Source organism: Lolium perenne, chromosome 5 (assembly GCF_019359855.2).
Source record: "Lolium perenne isolate Kyuss_39 chromosome 5, Kyuss_2.0, whole genome shotgun sequence".
NCBI lineage: Eukaryota > Viridiplantae > Streptophyta > Magnoliopsida > Poales > Poaceae > Lolium > Lolium perenne.
The window spans coordinates 153,927,233-153,942,763 of record NC_067248.2 but is presented as its reverse complement, the minus strand read 5'-3'; the positions used below and the strand labels follow the sequence as shown (position 1 = coordinate 153,942,763).

Below are 15,531 nucleotides of genomic sequence, written 5' to 3'. Positions count from 1 at the left end.
CATCGGGAACAGAATACCCAGGAGAAGGCTGCATGTAAACCTCCTCACTCAACTCGCCATTAAGAAAAGCATTCTGAACATCAAGCTGGGAGACAGACCAGCGGCGAACAGAAGCAACAGCAAGAAGGGTACGTACAGTAGTCATATGAGCCACAGGGGCAAAAGTCTCATCATAGTCACGGCCGTGCTCCTGCTGAAAGCCACGAGCCACAAGACGCGCTTTATAGCGCTCAAGAGATCCATCAGAGCGAGTCTTAATTTTATAGACCCACTTACACGTGATAGGACGAACACCAGAAGGTGGAGAAACAAGATCCCAAGTGCCAGTGCGCTCAAGCGCAGCAATCTCCTCAGCCATGGCAAGCTGCCATTCAGGATGACGCTCGGCATCCCGATAAGAAGTCGGCTCGGAAACGACAGAGAGACCATACTGACTAGGAGAGTAACGAGCTGGAGCACGACGCTGACGGACAGGCCGTGTAGGGGGAAGGTCATCAGCAGAGGACAACTCATCAGAAGAAGCGGAAGAAGGGACAGCATCAGAAGGATCCAAAGCCGGAGAACGAGGCGTACTAGGTGGACTAGACAGAGGAGAGGATGACGCCGAAGGGGGCGCATCAGGACTAGGAGGGGGAGGAGATGGGATAGCAGGGGGTGCATCCGGAAAAAGAAGAAAAGAGATATCATCCACCGGGTAAGTACCCGAGGTGGGACGAGGATAGAAGGGACGCGTCTCATCAAACGTGACATCACGAGAGATGCGCATCCGACGACCAACGGGGTCCCAACAGCGATAGCCCTTATGCTCATCACTGTATCCGAGAAAAACACACTCAACAGACTGAGCGGTCAGCTTGGTGCGATCGCGAGGAGGGAGAAGAACGTAGCAAACGCAACCAAATAAACGAAGTGTCGAGTAATCTGGAGAGCAACCAGAAAGACGTTCGAGAGGAATGCCACCTTGAAGGGCAGCAGAAGGCTGAATGTTAATGAGGTAAGTCGATGTAGCGACAGCCTCAGCCCAGAAATACGGCGGAAGAGAGGAAGCAATCATCATAGCACGGGTAGTCTCAAGAATATGGCGATGCTTACGCTCGGCGACACCATTTTGAGCATGGGCGCCGGGACACGAGAACTGGGCAAGGGTGCCCTGCTCAGCAAGAACACCACGCAGGTGCTGGGAGATATACTCTCCTGCAGAGTCAGCACGAAACACACGAATAGGCGTGGAATACTGAGTACGAACCATGGCTGCAAAACGCTGATAAATAGAAAGCACCTCACTGCGAGAGTGCATAAGAAACTACCAGGTGTATCGCGAAAAATCATCAATAAACAAAATATAGTATCGATGACCCCCTTTCGAAGGAAAGGGAGCCGGACCCCAAACATCCGAATGAACTAAATCAAAAGGTCGCTGAGATACAGATGCACTAGTAGGATAGGGAAGCTGAATCTGTTTGCCTAGCCTACAACCCTGACACGAATGCAAAGACACATCTCCTGAGACAGACCACAGAAGACCACGACGAACTAATGACGATAAACGGGAGCCACAGAGGTGACCCAGCCGATGATGCCACTGCTGAAAGATCCAAAGGATGTAAGCAAAGAACCGCAGGAGAACCGGGCAGAGGAAGTGGCGAGAAGGAACGCGAAGCCGGTCTAACTCCCATAGCCCCGGGGACTCAAGGCTGCGAGGGCCAGCTCCAACCAGGGCACATGTACGGCGGTCCTGAACAGCACAAGAATCAGCGTCAAGGATGACGCGACAACCGAATCGTAAGTCGACTAGCGGAAAACAGGTTCATCTTAAGACTAGGAACATGAGAAACATCAGGAACAGAGAAAGAGGTAGTAGAAAGGATGCCTCGACTGGAAACAGGGAGAGAGGTACCATCGGCCGTGATAACACGAACAGGCGAAACAAGAGAGCGAAGAGCAGAAAGAATAGAAGACGCATAGGTCATATGAAAAGAAGCTCCAGAATCCAGATACCACGGGGATGACGTACCTGACTGTGTGGAAGGTGGTGGTCGCGCGGTGCCAGAAGAGCCTGTGCACGTAACCAAGCGATACCACGTCGAGGAAGAGCACATGCCAGCGAGCAGACCACGAAGACCACGGATAATATCCTGATCGGATAGCGCAACAGCAGAAGATCCTGAAGAACCAGCTTTGACGACGAGTAAGATGCGGCGGACGTAAGCTGGGATCCCTCTGCCAGCAAGTAGAGATAGTGTGGCCAGGCCTGCCACAGTAGGTGCAAGGAGGTGACGTCGAACCACGAGGCTGCTGGGGCTGACGCTGACCCTGGAATGGAGGAGTAGGAAGTATCGGCTGTGCCGGAGGCCGCAACGAAGTCGGCGGCATAGGAGGTCCACGAGCAGATGGCACAGGAGGGCCACGAGCAGCAAGAACAGAGGGAACCTCAAGAAGACCAGCACCACGAAGATGAGTCTCCTCAGCACGAAGCTCAGCAAGTACCTCAGAGAGCGGAACACGACCACGGGCAAGCAGCTGGGCCCGGCGCGGCTCAAACTCCTTACGGAGCCGCGACAAGAACTCAAAAACGCGATGAAACTCCAGATCCGCGCGCACAGTCGACGACGAGGACAGGTGGCACACACAGCTGTACGGAGAGAATCAAGCTGACGCCAAATAGCAGCACTCTGAGTGTAGAACTCATCAATAGTAGAATCACCCTGCTGAAGAGCATGCTCCTGGCGGACCACAGATAGGTAGAGAGCATCCCCAGACGGCTGATAGCGCTGACGAAGAAAAGCCCACTGAGCAGCAGCGGTGGGAAGACCCATAAACTCAGCAGCATACTGAGGCAGAACACTAGAGGTGAGAACAGCAGCAGCACGAGCATCCTCATCAATCCACTGAGTGTACTCAGTCAGATCCAGCCGGTAAGTCGCAACGGCAGTAGAGTGGTCCTGGACCTTCCGGTCATAATCAGCCAGAGCAGTGTCATCAGCACTCTTGGCTGCATCCTTATCCGCATGAGTAGCATCAGGGGCAAGGACAACAGCGGGCGGTGCAACAGGCACCGTAGGAGGAACAGGGCGCGGCGGACAGGAGACCTCGCCAGAAAGCACACCCCAAAGACGAAGACCGCGCATGTGGACGCGCATGAAGGCAGCGAAATCAGGGTAATTTGCGCCATCAAAGATCACCGGGCAGCGAGGGATCGCGACGTAGCCCGAAGAAGACATGGCTCTTTTTTTTTGCTTTTTTTTTTAGACCGAAGTCAACGGGATCGGGGCAGAGATCAGCACGAAACGGGCCGATCAGAGAGCAGAAGTGCAGGACGGAGGAGATCGCGCGAGATCCAATCGGCCGGCCGGAACAACGTACGGCGGGCACAGCTGATCCAGGAAGAGATCGAGCGAGCAGGGCAATTCCAGGCTGAGATCGGATCGGAGCAGCGGCCTGGAAACCAGGAGAATCCGGCGCGGGGCGATTGGAAGCGGGGCCGGGGGAGAGATCAGTGTCGGGCCAGGAGATCGTCGGGCCGAAGTCGGGTAGAGCGAGTAGCCTGGAACGGAGCCGGCTCAGATCGAATCGGAGCGGCGGCCTGGAACGGAGGTGGCGGCGCGGGCGATTTGGAACTCGCCGATCGTGGAGATTGGGGCTTCGAGGCAGTCACGGAGATTTGGAGAATCGGAGAACAGCAAGTAGGCTAGGCAATATCGAGAAGGACGGACGGGCGACGACGGAGACGAACAAGCAAGCGTCGACCGGGGAAACTAGAGAATCGATTTTGGCTCTGATACCATGTTAGGGCAATATGCTTGTTGTATTACCAGGGGGCCAAAGGCCACAATATATAGTACATGTACAGGTGCACATATGCAGAAAGCCCCCTAACATATGGGGAAACTACAATATACAGATATATACATCTAACAACTCACACCTTCCTCTCCATCTCTTCTCTTGTCCACCCCTGAAACTCTCAGAGCGCTAAACTTCGTATTTGGCAATGCCAAGGGAGGCAGTAGGAATGTGTTTCATCATGAGTCCATGAAGGTTTCATGGTAACGAGGTTACTGTCCAAACTAAATCGTCCCAAGCACAAATCTGAGGCCACCCTCTCGCCGGGACACACGAATACACGATGCTCTCTTTAAGCCACGGTCCCAACCGGCCATAGACTATCTCGTTCCTCTCGGATCCAACGACACCACCTCATACTTCATGCACAAATCCATCGGTTAACAGGTCATTCTTCTAACCAAATCGAAGCGTTTGTGGGTTGTCGAGCCTGCTGGTACTACCATTCATCCTCTCATTCGAGGGCGGTACCAATGCCTTCTACATATTTGATCATGGCATAGCCTCTGAGGTGAACCCATCTCTATTACATAGCATGTGGAATGTGCCGGTCACACGTGGAGGGGCACTAAACGAGACATTACACCATGCATGTGAAAACGATCAATTAAGTGTCTATCGGGGAGTGTCGTGTTACCTGTACGATTTGCATCCATTTCGCCACATGTAAAAATGTGCGTGTGAGCCTGGTTCAGCTAGGCTAGATGAGGATCACGTTTCCCAAGTTCTTTGGTTGCTCGCAATGACTTGGTTTCAATCACGAAAAAAAGTTGAAGCATGTTGTTCGGTTTGCTGCATTTGGGATTTTCGTGGCTATTGTGGTGCAAAGGTCTTGGTCTTTGGTTGTATGTTTCACCACGTGTGGTGAGCTTACCAACCGCCTTCTTAGGTGTGTTCCTCCATTACTGTCATTCCATGTTATATGCAATTGCTAATACACACATTTACAAAAACATGTGTAGCACAATCACGACAAACTTGAAGTGAGTATGCAGTCCTTAAGCCTACTTAAAAAATGATCAGTTGTTCACAATTCCATAATCCATGATGCAGAAAACTGCGCGGATAAGAGGAGTAAGAAAGCTTGTTTCCAGCTAATTTCAGTCGACGGGAGAAGATGAAGCCGCTCACCTTCTCGTCGTTGAAGAAACTCCCATCAAAGGAGAGCTCGAAGTGGAAAATAGTTGAGAGACTGAGCGGTGAGAATGGTATATATGAGGCGAGTTTGGCCAGAGGTAACCCTATTATCCTGCGCTATTCTACTGCATTGCCTGAGCTCTTGGCATCCCCATGTTCGCAGAAGCTCATGCAACTATGTTCCCCTCTTGGCCCGAACGATGTTGGCTGACTAGATATGAACGTTTTGGGCATTTTCAATGGGCCTCACTAAGATCGAGATGCTTTAATTAAGGATCATGAGGTCCTTGTCCATCCTATACTAGAGTCCAAGTTAAATCCTTCATTAGCACAACCCTATAACGATGTGTCCATAGAATCCCTATTTCGTCTTGTTAATGTCGGTGAGCCTCCTCGACCGTGAGAGGCACTTGTCCAGCATGCAAGCTATCAGTTTAGGGAGGAGTAGAGAGGCATGTCGCGGGGAGCACCTTAGAAATAGAGGTACGAGTGAGATATGGTATCTTCGCAAGGGGGTAATTCTTACTAAAGACAACCTTGTAAATCTTAATTGGCAAGGAAGTAAAAAGTGTGTATTCTGTCATCATGATGAAACCATCAAACACCTTTTCTTCCGGTGCCAATTCGCAATATTTATATGGTTAGTAACCCAAATTGGTTCTACCTTCTACCCGCCATGGAGCGTTGCGAATATTTTTAGCAATTGGCTTAATGGGGTGGATCATAGGTTTAAAACTTTTATTAGGGTGGGAGCGATTTCCATTATTTGATCGCTTTGTCTATGTAGAAACGACAAGATTTTTAATGATAAAAACTTTTTTTGTTGCATGTTATTTACCGGTGCACCGCTTTGCTACGTTCGTGGTCTTTGCTTCAGCGAGTGGAGTATTACGAGCTATTTATGGAGGTATCTACACGACTGGAGGATACAACGAGTGATATTTTTTCCAACATGAATGGCGGTGTAATCTGCGGATTGACCTTCTTCTTCCTTAGGCGTGCACCTTTCAATTTTTCTTTTTAGTATTTTCTTATTTGGGTTGTGATTCTGGTTGTGTGTGCGGCTGTGTGCATCCTAGATATGCAGAGGACGGGTGTAAGATTTAAAGTTTTTAAAATAATAAAACGTCCTTTATCGAAAAAATGAGAAATGCTTGAGCAAAGCAGAAGAAGCAACAAATCTGGTTTGCGAAAAGATGTGAAATCTAGTTGACAAGTAAAATCATGAGCATTTTTGTCTTTTTAGCTAGTACTACTACTAATAACCATGAAAAGGGGAAATGTATAAATTGAATATCTGAAATGCAATAAAATAGCGGGAAGTTGGCTTCACAAGAGTAGCAAAGGGTTAAAATACCTTTTGTTTCTGGGTAGAATAGGTTAACATGTCCATGTCACAAGTTTATCCAAAGAAGAGGACTTCGTTATGAACAAAACTGTATGCAATGTACCCATAAAGCTAGATTGGTGCACCTGAAACTTTCTAGATTCCACTGTAGCACTAATTATCGACCATGGAAACATTATTAGATGTGCAAGTGCAAAATGCAGGAGAACATGCTAACAATGGTCAATAGAAACAAACATGGAGCCCGAATGTGACACCACAGCATCCTGACCGTTCGATGCGACTTGATCTGCCTGGTGTGCATCGTGTGTAGCAGCGTGGTCCACTGCAACCGAGTCGTATCGCGCGTTGCCGATAATATGCAACCTTTATAGCACAACAGCAACAGTAACCTAGGGTCAGTGTACCTGGTGTGTTGCCAAAGATCACTGCTTTGGTTTGTCTAGTGTGTTCTGTAGTACGTACATTATTAGCCACAAATCACAATTCAAACAAAGCGTTCATCAGGAATTATACATGTACTTTCCAAATATAAAACAAAGCAAAACACTATTGTAGAGTAGTATGTTTATTGACATTCCCATATAAACGTAATCCACACTAGGAAACTCTCGAGTGAACTTACCAAAGAAGGCTTGTAATAATAACTACTATATTAAAGATGAACAAACATCTTTTTTCTCAGAATTTTGGGAGAGGCTGAGAATTTACAGCATGCTGACTCGTGTGTCTTATTTGTTTTGCTTTCCTTTGACGGTATTGCCTGGTTTGGGGTACGCTTTGCAATTTTTTTGGGACACATGATCAGCATGCTTGTGTGGCTATAGCTGCAACATGGTTATCCTGTGGGTTTGTCTTTCCTCTTCCTCCCGTCAAGGCGGTGCTCGATTACCACGATGTGTACCCCACCGCCTGCCGCTTATCTTCCGTCCCGATACTTTTCCATCTTAACTAGCCCCCTGCTTCACCGCCCCCTTTCCTCGAGCCTCCGCCTGCCCCAAAATTTTTCTTGCCCGGGCTCCCTAGCCCACCTCCTCCATGGCCGGTCGGTTGGCGTCGGTCATGGCCATTCTCGACTCGCTACCGTCGTCCCTGATCTGACTTCCTACTGCATCTCCTCTCTTGGTGGTGTAGCGGCGGACGTGTGCGGGGTCAGTGGCGAGGTTAGAGCGGCACTGGGCAAGATCCGTGCGAGGAAACGGAGGGGGCCGACCCTGGACACGGGAGTCGGACTTGCTCGCCGCTGGAGGCGGCAGCCGGCTGGAGGCGTTCGACGACCGGCCCTTGGAGCCATGGAGTACCACGCCGCCTCTGGCCATCACCCACCACCACCAGATTGGAAGAGGGTGAGGAGTCTGAGGAAGAGGCGACGAGGATCCACCACACGCCGCCTTTCCCAGATCCCCAAACCCTCACGCTTCACCTCGATCTCCTCCTGCCAGCAAGTGGCGGCTCCTCGATGACCGGCCTACCAGCCCATCGAGTTCGTCAAGAACGGCTTGATCATGTGTTGGTCCGCCACGCGCCGTTGCTGGACGATTAGCCGCTGGCGAGATCTCTCCCGTGACGGCAACCCAATGCATCCACTAATGGATTCCAGCCACTGGAGAGTGGAGATCATCGTTCGGTCGGCGACCATGGGAATTCCGCGTTCTGTTCGTCGTGACTGCAGGTATCTATCGTTCAGTACGTTTGGATGTAGTAGGTGGCCGTTCAAGTTCCTGTGCAGGTGAGAGTAGGATCACGTAGTCGCGATTTGTTTTCCCTCGATCTAGATTGGATGTGTTGCCACAACTTCATTGCAGGAACTTTTCTCTTTGCAAATTTGCAGACACGGTAGCTTGATATTTATGTTTAAATCAGTTTCCGTTGGCTAAGAATAATCACAAAGCTTAATCATGGTCAAAGGATACTTTTGCTAAACCGTCATTCAAATAATCTTTCTTAGTCCTGTCTTGCACTGGGTTATCAGTTTTAGTATGTGGTAATAGGTTATTCACGCAATGCCCTCGAGAGTTACATTTTGTTGTGGTTTTGAACTTTTAATTCACCGAAGAAAGAGAGAGATGGAATCTGAGAGCTAGCTAACTAATACTAGGCCTTATTTAGTTTAATTTATATTGGACTTATAAATGGTTTTAAGAATGCAAAAATGTATGGAGGCCTAACTAGCTTTGCTACTGAAAAAATTATAAAATGCAGGTTTCTGCACTGTTTTTGGCTTTCGTTACAAGGGTAGGCGGATAATTGGAAATAACGAAACAACTTGCATTGTTCTCCAATTGACTGATTTGTACGGTGCCACAAGTTCTAATCTAGATCAACTACATTCCGTGTTTTTCAAATTATTGTCCTGTTCTTCTCATGGTGCTTAGTGCATAAGAAACCATGTTGTTCATTTCGTACAACAAAATGGCAGCATATGTTGTCTTAGTTTTTCTCAAGTTATGTAAAATTACTTGCAATAATTGTGGACTGAGATGGAGCATTCAACACTCTATTAGTCGCCATTTTAGTTTCCCATAATCGAAATAGTTTGGCGATTTCTCTTATTCCAGGTGATGATGTAATTGTCCTCTATATAGTGAAAAAAAAATGATAAATCAGAACTTAAATTTTAGGTTTAGCTTGAATATTCTTCTATCACATACTCTAATGTTGTAATTCGTTGTTTCTTGTTTCTAAATAGGAGGGTAATCTGTGTGCGTTGGATGCATCCGGGAATACATGGATCAGGAAACAAAGCAGATATTATACAAGCCGGACTTCATCATTGCTGAGCGTGAGGTACTTCTTCTAAGATTAAAACACTAAATTTACTGATCCGTACTTTTAAACGAATAAAAGGCTCTCTCGGCGTAAGAACAGTTTATAGTTTTTCCCCCGGCAGACATATTGCTATCCATGACTACCATGCCTACACATTACAGGCTGCTTTATCCGTTTAATGTTACTAAAATAGCATCCTTTGTAAATAAAACTATTTATGTCCTCATGCAACCACAATCAAGTATCTATTATTTATTCCATATTCGTAAGCTATGCAAACAAGTAGTCTGACAAAGTCATCACAAGGGACTGAGAATAAATATTTTTCCACCGTAGGATGAAAAAAATGCAGGTTAAAGCAGTTTTTCAGCTTTTCCCAAGGCACACCGGTCGGATCTCAAACGGGTCAGGGAAGGTAGTTTTACAGAACGAGAACGCTAGACTATCGCAGCTGCATTTCAAAATATTTATCACATAGTCAGAGAACAATATATGAGAAAATATGTGACCTAGAAATATTCTCTGGTGAGCAGACGGGAAAACCCTCTTTGGATTTGCCCAAGATCTTTGGAATGAGATGGCATCTGAGAGCTAGCTAACTAATATGTATGCCTTATTAAGTTCATTCTATATTGGACTTACAAATGGTTTTGAGAAGACTTAATGGTTGAAATTTCCATATAATATGGGGAAGCTATCTGGCAAAGAAGAATTAGGCTCCGTTTGGGAGCTTCATATTTTCTAAACCACAGTATTTCAAAACTGAAGTATTTTAGTGCTAGGGCATGAAATACTGCAGTTTCATGATACTGTAGTATTCCTCAGTTTTAGCAAAAAATGCAAGGTGTTTGGGAACTGTTGTTTCACCCTCCCCTTAACCGCTTTTTAGGCTAAATACAAATAGAAAATAATGCTTCGACCAGATTGGAGGAACTTTTTTTTCTAGCGTTTCTCAGTTTTGGAAAAAAGTGGTCCAGATCTCCTTTTCTAATACTGTGAAAATACTTTGTTTTGGAGAATACTGAAGTATTGAAACTGCAGTTTTATGCTCTAGCCAAACACCACAAAGTATTTGAAACCATAGTATTTTTAGAAACTGCAGTATTTCATAAATACTTCAAATATACTTCGCTACCAAACGGAGCCTTAGTTTGTTGAGCTGACCACTGATAGACTAAGTACATGTTATTGCTGCTTCCAGGTTCAGCCCAGTGACCCAACAACTTAGGAGATCAATACAACAGAGTAACAAACAGAAACTACACCTGCTACCGACGCACCAACATGCTCCTTCACTCCCGCAGGAGCACCTCTTTTTTTTTCTCTTTGTGTATATGTTCTTTGGCATGGAAACCTTTTATAATATTTCATAGGGAGATTTTTTTTTAATATTTGGCATGGAGAGCATGCTAAACCTCAACCTGTGAGTTCATAATAATTTGCAAAAGCTGAGCCATCGTGATTTTCTCTTATAAAATTATCTTTGTGAGTTTATGAAGTGGTGTTTCCTGGATTTTCATTTTGACAAATCATTAGCTACTATTCTTAGATTATATCAACCAACGCAGACCATCAATTATTTATATGTTCTTACTAATTACAGTGTAAGAAACTGAAGTTCATAATACACCCCATGGTGAGCCGATTGTTGAAATAATAGTAGTACAAAATTATCTGTATTTACTTTGCTTTGCTATGCCTAGAAATAATCTGCTGTTTTTAGCAACTAATGCATAGGTTCTTCTCATGTTAAAACATGGATGGACACTGGACCAACTTAGATGAGGTAATTGTTCACTTTTATTGGTGTAGCAATCTGAGTATTTCATCTTACTCTCTCTATTACTCAGTATATCAGTTTTTGTTTTCAGATGTCTTTTAATAGATCCATGATGCATGATGCAGTTACTTTGCAATAGTTAGTTTCCTACTTGGAAGAGCTAGCTGAGGATTTCACAAAGTTTATGAACTCTTGTTTCAGAGCTATATGAGATATCCTGTTAGACCCATATCTTCCAGTAATGGCACACACAATCACTGATACTATGCATGCTGTGATTTTTCCTTTTTTTTATGAAAACTACAGAGAGCAGATAAGTAATTTACTCACTTTGGCATTTTCTTGGGTAGAAAGTTATCATATCTCTTTTTGTTAGGAATGCTTTGGAGAATTCTCCTTTTTAGGATATGATTCCAATGTTTAGATAGCACTAAGCATCTATACAAATGACTTTGTAGCTTATCTAGATAAACTTTGATTCGAAAGATGTTTGCCGGTTGCATGCTCATAATCTTTCAATTCTTTTTTACATTATTATTTCAGTTTTTGCTAAAATTGATTAGAAGAAAAGAGGAACAAAATGCATGAGAAAACCTCATTATTTTTGCTAAAATATTGTTCCAGCAGTAGTTGACTAGGGAAATCAAAATTAATGGACATCATTACTGGTGCCATGCAGATGAAGAACTGATTAGTTTACTAGGCATTTTATATATCTGATTTTAGTATATAACGCCTGCTCTATTTTTCTTTTCTCAGCATAAGAAACAAGAGCTAGATGTTATATCAATACATTTTGTAACTTTTCTCTTTACTACCGGCTCAAGCTTAACGTATTGGTCAGATCATACTTACACAAAGTACCAATTTTCAGGGAGAGAGCTACGTACTGAACATTCTACTCACCAAGCTGATCACTAGGGAGCACTGGTCGTATCTAGCTTGCAAAGAATGCTCAAAAATAACATACAGCAAGAACAAGGTACATCAACATCATTACAACCTTCCCTCCCGTTCTTAAGTTCACAAGTGCTGTATCCTGTTCCTGAACAAAAAAGATTAAACAAGTGTCGATTTGTTCCTCTTTTTTGATGTTTTGGAAAACAATTAATTTTGCAACTGCTCCGAAAAAAGGAAGTAAAATGCTTGAGTCCACTAAGGCATTTTATGTAGACACCCCAAGTACTGAAAAGAAAGTTCATCTATAAGGTCAGCACATCATATTGCTTCATAGTTATGCCATTAATAGAACCCGTAAGACCCTTTAATCGTCATGCCACTTGGTGTTGAAAAATTTATTTCCTGTCTCTACGTTGTGAGAACTCAAACTTTAAGAACTATAGTCACTAAATGGTTGGAGAACATGTGATAAAATATACCAGACTCAGCAATTGGGAAAAATGGGTGTTCTTTCGTTTAAAAGTATCTCTCCTGTGAAGCAATATGCTCGGCAAGGTGTTTTCATAATATATTGCTTTTTTCATTAGTTCAATATCTCTGCCACTGGGTACACCATAGATAAAGGTTCGGGAACGGTGTCAACTTAGTTCTATAACAACGCATTATCGCAGCTTCTGAAAAAACTATCTAGGAGGCTTTTATTTCGAGGGAGTTTGATAGTCAGCCTAAACTGAAAAATTAACTAGAACTACATTAGTCAGCCCTGAAAATGTAGAGTTTGATTTTAAGTTGAGAAGCTTTGCAACGTTTAGCCCCTAGAAGTTGTATGTATCTTCTTTTATCATTATCTTCCACTTTGCACTACATGCGACTTGAATTGTTTACGCAGAATATGGATTACGATAAATTTTACTAGAGGGGCTCATACATAGATTTGCAGATTATTGCTTTGACATTGTGGTCTTTTGATGTATATATCACTGATTTTTTATTTGTCCTTGATACACAGGTTACAAGCTATTTCCATGAGTTTTCTAGACATCATGTTATGAAAATACTTCATATACGTATAACACCCCCTCCCTTGTTGGGAGAACATTCAAGTCAAATACATACTTGGTGAATTGTTTCAAACCCTGAATACCTACATTTACCTTTGGATAGTACTTTTCATTCTGGGTCCAGGAAGCATGAAGAGGAGAAACACTCTTATGTATATGCAAAGGGAAGCAATGCATCTTTACAGTATGTTCTTTTTCTCATCAAATCTGTATTCTACATCAATATGATACTTTCTTTGAGGTCCATTGCACGTTTGACATTAAGTAAACAAAGATGCCAACTTATTTTGTAGTTCATTGAAACTAAAAAAATTCCAATTCAATTATGCTAGCTTCCATATTATGATAAAATGTTACTCTGCCATGGTGCCATGTGTTCACTATGTTTAGTGAAACAAATAAGCGATAGTCCTCTTGAGTGCTACAAAATAAGTTAGCAATAATCATATTCCGATGTCACGTGTTTATCCAAGGATTATTTCATTTAGTACATACTCTTCTTCAGGTATCAAAAAAAATCCTCCCAGTAAATTAGGCTGGATCCTGAACATTTTGATCTTATTATTTCCTTCTCCTATTTTGTTCCTTATGTATTGCTATGTCATTTTAGCCTACTATCTTTCTTGAACATTTTGGCCTTTCCTTTTATTTCTTCTATTTAGTTACTTATGTACTGCTAATTTATTGAATAAGCTATTAATGTTTTGGGCTAGGAAGTTACATTTTTGGAAACCAATATAGTTTCTCATTTCATCTACTGAAGTTGACGCTGATTATAGCTGCATTTCTCTATTATCGTCCTAACCCTTCTCTGGGTTTCATTTGCGAATTGATAACCTGGTACACAAGGACATGAATGCAAATGAGGTATAACATGAACTTAGAAGTTTAAACCTACTTCAATCTAGAACTCTCAAAGATAGCAAAAGTCCTCTATGTTGAGTTTGTTCTCCATGCAGTTCAAACTTCTAAGTTCCATCTTCTTGAATCATGACACAACACTATAGTTCTAGATTGTTAAACAATTTTTAATTGCAAATAACACATTCATTAACTAGACTGGTGAGGTTTTCATTGAATCATTATACTGCTTTACCTCTACTATTAGTCCAAACTTCGAAGTCTGATCTTTTTTAAGTCATCGAATACATCAAGGGAATCACCGTGGAGTTCACCCGGTCCAAACACACCAGGGAAGCCGCATGGGCTCTCTATGTCAGCCAACCAGATGGCGATCGAAAGGATCCTCTGGTGGGATGGTGATGGCTTTGCCAGTGGTGATGACTGATGAGGCAGTATCCTCCTCCGGGGAAATATGAGCCACGCCAGCCCGTAATCACTCTGTCAATACTTTTCTTATTTGACAATGAGGATGATGACAGCAAGCGGTGATGTCCCTGGGCCAAGGAGGCACTTATCCTAGCTTAGTATTTGGTTGTTTCCTTTGAGTTTTATCTACTACATGTGTGTTATGTACCTGATTTCATTGCCTTCAGTTATGATCTTATCTATTAAGGGCATGTTACTGAGGAAATAAACAGTTCAAAACGCCTACTCTAGGGTGTTGTAGATGGCAGTTCCATCTGTATATAGGGCTCCACGTGTGTCCATTTTTTTTTTAAACTTTTGGTCTGTTTGTGTTCTTATGTGAAATTTTCATTACAATTCATTTTTGTTCTTATGTGTGATACTGTTCAACTTGCACGTTGTAACTTTTGCTCATTTTGTATTTCCTATGATCAATGTGCATTCGGTTCATGGTAAAGTAGAGCGTATTTGCAACAATAAAATGTTAGTTCCGAATGCAGAACACATTGCTTAATCCATGTTTGCACCACGCCTCCATTGTTTGTACCACGCCTCCACATCCCTAACGGGACGGAACTAAACATAGAAAAACATTCTTTATTCTTTAATTTCTTACCCGAGAACGTCATTGTTACCATCGTAATTTAACATGGAATTATCTGGTTATTCTTCAACTCATGTTCAGGGCGCGGCGTGCCGCCGCGCCTTTCTTTGCTAGTATACTAATCGCCCAAACGATAGCTAGCCATGTGACCATCGATCTTTTATTTTCCTTCACATTATAAAGTAGTGTTTCCACGTATATATGAACATTATGGTTATTTTAAGATTGGCGTGCTGCTCAATCTTCTAAAACAATTCGTTTATCTCCTCTCTTTGGCAAAAGCAGTCAGACGAGTGTTCGTTCCGGCGTCTGCGGGGGCGATTTAGGTTTTCGTTTTTGCTAAGGTGTCTCGACAAATCTCGTCGGCGTTGCAGTCTTTGATCGCTACGCCGTTTGTTGCAGTGTTTCTCGCTGCGTTCCCCTCTCTGTCCCTACACCAAAAGCCTTTCGTACGAGCTAGGCGTACGATCGTAAAACACTTTAGCCTAGTTTTGTTTTCGTCGGCTAGGGTTGTTATGGAGGAAGTGGAGGGAAGGCTGAAGAGCCTGAAGCTAACGGAGGTGGAGTTGCAGGGGGTTAGAATCGGGAGACGAGGTAAAGAAGTGGTGGCATGTAAGGAGGCCCAAGCGATCGGGAGGGTGATTTCAGAGAAAGCAGCCATTGCGGATGTTCTTGAGCAAACTCTAGGCAAGTGTTGGTGTCCTCTGAAGGGAGTCGTTTGCAAAGATCTGGGAGGCAATATTTTCCTCTTTACGTTCAGACAAGAGTCAGGGAAGAGGAA

The 15,531-nt window shown here is 43.8% G+C and overlaps 1 long non-coding RNA gene across 2 annotated transcripts; it reads left to right on the top strand.

The window, feature by feature from the left end:
* The first annotated feature begins 7,291 nt into the window (after positions 1–7,291).
* On the top strand, positions 7,292–14,433 carry LOC127300289 (uncharacterized). Of its 2 annotated transcripts, none has more exons than XR_011745132.1 (4): positions 7,292–8,000; positions 9,018–9,115; positions 10,299–11,859; positions 12,963–14,433. It is a non-coding gene; the product is annotated as an uncharacterized lncRNA (long non-coding RNA). The 2 variants fall into 2 exon arrangements; XR_007851084.2 differs by having other exon boundaries at positions 12,787–14,433.
* The last annotated feature ends 1,098 nt before the right edge of the window (positions 14,434–15,531 follow it).